Here is a 4643-nt window from a genome sequence, read left to right as displayed (position 1 = left end):
TATTTTTAATGATGCGTTAGCATATAATATATTTAAGTTTTTTATATATAAAATATGTGCGTGAAATAAATTTATGGTATATTTTATTTGAATATGAAGTATCGTATTTAAATTTAAATATTAAATAGTAGTCCTCACATCTCTAATACTATTATAAAGCAGTCACCAAAAAAAAAAAAAATACTATTATAAAGTTACCGATAGATGGCTTGAATTTCTTTGTTTGGTAGGATAAGAAAAATGAATCAAAATATCCCTAGCTTATTGAAATTCCAGATTTAGAAGAAGTGATTCTCTTGTATTATTAATCAATCATAATGTTAATATGTATAAAGAAAAAGGGACAACTTAGTTGTGGCTTCAATGGACAGAATAAAAAAATTATAAAATTGAAGAGAATATTTATATATTGCACTGCTGTGAATGACTTGTAATTCCATTTATACATGCTAAGAATGAGTTGACTTGTTACTGACTTAATTATAGTAGGAATTGAAGTATATAAGAAGCATCAAGAATAAGCTGTGTAATATGAAAGAACAGTACAAATGAAGATAAAATAGAATACAAGATATTAAAACCATGATTATGCAAATACACAACAAAATGAAAAGAAAATAATGAATAAGCTGTGTATAAACTAAGAATACAATAAATACATACAATGATTACCAGTTATATACACGAGGAACATGTGCTATCTTGTGCCAATCCTCCCCTGTTCCTTCCTTACACAGCTCTTTCAACACTGGGCAGCCACTAATACTCAAATATTCAAGTGAAGTTAAGTGCCGGACACCATCAGGCAAGGATCCCAAACTGTAACAGTTATGAATTGACAGTTCTCGAAGTGAAGATAAGCCTTCCCAACCCTGTTCTGGTAAACACTCCAGCTTACCACATTCTTCGATGGTTAGATCAGACAAAGCAGTGAGTTTTGTGATGTCAGATGGCAGTTCCTTCAATTTTGTGAAAAGACATATATCCAGAGATACAAGAGAGGTCATGTTGCTCATCATTCCTTCTGGGAAGCACGACACTTCATGATTTCCCCAAAGACGAAGTTGGTTAAGAGCATTGAGATTAGAGATTGACTTCAGTTGCTCATTGCTACAATACCAAACAGTGAGGTCCTTAACACTTGGAAGGCACGGCAATTGCAGTTTAGGGCAATCGGTGATTTCTATGGTAGAAAGAGAGGGGAACATATGTGTTATTTCCCGTTTCAACAACCTCTCCACCTTTGGCAATCTCTCCACTCGCAATTCCTCCAAAGATGGGAATGGCATTGTTTCAACACCATCATAACTTTCATCTTCCTCAATGTACTGCACATCATTCATGCTACTTACCACAAGCTTCTTCAGAAATGGAAGTTTTCCCACTGGAGGAACATGCCCGCACTTTCCACAATTCTCAAGTTGAAGAGAAACTAAATTGTGGGTAGCAGAAATGTTTCCCATCCAAGTTGGCCAATGTAATCCCTTATAGAATTGTATCGTCAACAGCTTGAGTGTGGAGTGAGGTTGAAGCGCTTCAAGTACTTCTTCTGCTCCCACTACCGACTTCCTCTTACCACTATTGCTCCATGACAAAATCAATTCTCGAAGGTCTTGTTTACCCTTCAAGTTGGCATTTTCATCTTCAGATATACTCCCAACATTTCCTAGGCCTGAGATGCTTAGCTTTCCTCCCAGATTCAAACCACGTAGCTCTGCCAAACTATGCCCTTTCTCTGATTTCACAACGTATACACTTAGTGTTCTCAATTCACATAGTTTGTGAATGTCTGGACACATTTCAGATAGCCCATCACAATCATCAATGACAAGATGTCGGAGATTTTGCATCCTTGTCAAGTGTTTCGGTAGACGGCAAAGACTCGACAATTTTTTTAGTTTCAAGATTTCCAGTCTTCGCAAATTGCAAATACTAGCTGGCAACCTCTTTATATCCAAATCATGAAGCTCCAAATACCTCAAGCAACTTAAACTCCCAAATGATGGTATCTTTCTACTATATATGCACAAAACTCGAAGCGAATTATTTGTTGGAATCAATCTAGAGCTGAAGGGAAATTCATCCGAATTCAGTTGATACAATGTCCGCAAGGATTTAGCTTTTTCAAAGGCTCTCTTATTGAATTGTTCTTTATCAATGCCGTGAAAAACAATATGATGGGGGTTTCTTGAAGAATCATTAAGGTTTTGTCTCTCCAAGCATATACACTCTTGCCCTGAGATTGATTGAGCAAGATCGTGGACTAAATCATGCATCTTGAAATAAATCTCGCCAGAAAAGTCATCACTCCTAACATCTTGGAACAATGATTTTTGGTATAATTCATTCCAAACCATGTTGCCAACCTCTTCCACCTCCAAGTCTGGCCGTGATGAAATAAATCCATTAGCCATCCAAAGATAAATCAATTCCTGCTTCATGATTTCTGCATCTTTGGGAAATATGACACAGAAAGCAAAACACTGCTTTAGAGTTGGCGATAAACAAGAGTAGCTTAATCTCAAGACAGCCATAATATCATTCTCATCCGGTAAACTCCAAAGCTTACTTTTCTGAACTTCAAGCCATTCCTTTTCCGTGCTTCTGGATTGCATCAAACCTCCTAATGCCAGTGCTGCAAGAGGTGATCCTCCACATTTCTTGACTATTTCCTTCCCTATTGCTACAAGCTCTGCACGCTCTTCTTTGTCAGCTCCAAATGCACGGAGTTTAAACAAGGACCAGCAATCATCATCGGATAGACGGTCCAAATGATGAGCTTGGCATGTTCCCATAATTGTTGCAACATGATTATCACGAGTGGATACTAAAATGGAGGAGCCTTTAGATCCACAAGACAACACGGATCTTAACTTATCCCATTTGTCTTGGGTTAATCCTGATTCCATTTCTTGGTGTCTTTTCCATACATCATCTAAAACCAACAAATACTTTTTACTTTGCAGCAATTCTTTCACTTTTTTCTCCGTTACATCTAAAGCCATGCGCTCAAACTTAGCATTTGTGATAGCTTCTACAATGGAACACAAAATACTCTTTACATTGAAACTCTCAGAAACACACACCCAAATCTTCAAATCGAAATTGTTACCTACTTGGTGATCGTTGTAGACCAGCTGAACAAGCGTTGTTTTTCCAAGACCACCTAATCCAACAATGGGATAGACGGAAAGGAACTCAAAGCTTCGTGATGGGCTAAGAAGAAACTCCACAACTCTCGCTTTATCTTCATCTCGTCCGTACACTTGAGGAACGGCAATAGTTGAGCTTGTTTGGCGCCATTCAACTACTTCACTTTGCCTTTCCCTCACAACTTGTCTAAGACCAAAGTTGCTCCCAGCTTGAGCAATTCCATTCAACCTCCTTATTATCTCATTCAACTTCTGTCCAAGCTCACGACGATGCATCACCTTCTTTGGGTTCAAAGAAGTTAAGCACCCAAGTTGAGAGGATTCAGTAGGCAACTGATCAAGGATGTCATCCATCTCGTACATTGCATCTTTAAGCTGCTGTAGCCACACCTTCAAAGGACGATTTGACCATTGTTTCTCCTCGGCATCATCAAGAACAGCTTTGATGAGTTCTAAATTTTTTGATAGCTCTTCAGCCTTTTCCTTGATTCCAAAAAAGGCTGCAAATTCACTCTGGACCAAAGGGAACAAGTTCTTCAGCACAATTCCAAGCAAAGCCTCAGCCATTTTCAGAAATGCAACAAATGAAGAAAAAAAAAGGAAAGAAAGAAAGGAAGAGAAAGATGAGAGATTGGTTTTGCTTTGATGAGTGCAGATGGCTGTAGGAAACAAATGAATTGTGAATAGCAAAATGCTGTTGGTGTTGGAAGTAAACTCCAAGTAAAGTCAGTGAAACCATCTTTTAATTTTTACCATTGATTCCGGAGCCTGCAATCATTGTCCTGGTGCTCAGAGGAAAGAAATTATTGTCCTTGTGTTGTTACTTTAATTTGTCTCAAATCAATAATTTCTTACAGTATGGTGATATCTTTTTCTTTCGGAGGTCCTGTCTATAGCTGTTAATGTTAAAAAATAAAATGTGTACATTTTAAAATAATTGGTTCGTCATGCAAATAAAATGCAATCAGTGTGGAAAGGAAACTCTTAAGAAAAATTAGTAGACCATCCTTTCTACCATTTACTCATATGCTTTTATTCAATGAGATTCTTCATTCCACATTACTTTCTCTCAATTATTGTCCTGGTGCACAGTCAAAAGAAAGAAATTATTGTCTCTGCTTGTCTTGTCGTGTTACTTTAATTAATTACTCAAATTTTTGTCTCTCAAATCAATAATTTTCACAGTATATTGATACCGTTTGGAGGTCCCACGCACTCAAATAGGCACAAGAACACTTCGATTATTGAACACTAGAGAATTGCAATTAAGTAACCCTCGTGAGCTTTTGTTTGACACGGATTAACTAAAAATCAATAAGAATTTAACATTTTTTAATGCTGAATTAGAATTAAATTTTAGAAAACAAATACAGTATGTTCTTCTTCGTAGGTTATATATCTGTAAGACAGTAACCATAATCAACATTCTTATGTTATTGTGAACTCTTTGACCCGCAATACATATAGTAGAAATTACACTAGAAAATTGAT

The 4643-nt window shown here is 36.8% G+C and overlaps 1 pseudogene across 1 annotated transcript; it reads right to left on the bottom strand.

Annotated features, from left to right (window-relative positions):
- Positions 1 to 518: 518 nt before the first annotated feature.
- Positions 519 to 4003, bottom strand: LOC107619052 (disease resistance protein RGA2 pseudogene; annotated as a pseudogene). Its single transcript, XR_015899190.1, has one exon. The product of XR_015899190.1 is annotated as a disease resistance protein RGA2 pseudogene (transcript).
- Positions 4004 to 4643: the final 640 nt, after the last annotated feature.

Source organism: Arachis ipaensis, chromosome B9 (assembly GCF_059453495.1).
Source record: "Arachis ipaensis isolate K30076 ecotype BB chromosome B9, ASM5945349v1, whole genome shotgun sequence".
Taxonomy (NCBI): Eukaryota; Viridiplantae; Streptophyta; class Magnoliopsida; order Fabales; family Fabaceae; genus Arachis; species Arachis ipaensis.
The sequence above is the reverse complement of the archived record's forward strand: the minus strand, read 5'-3'. Positions and strand labels throughout refer to the sequence as shown.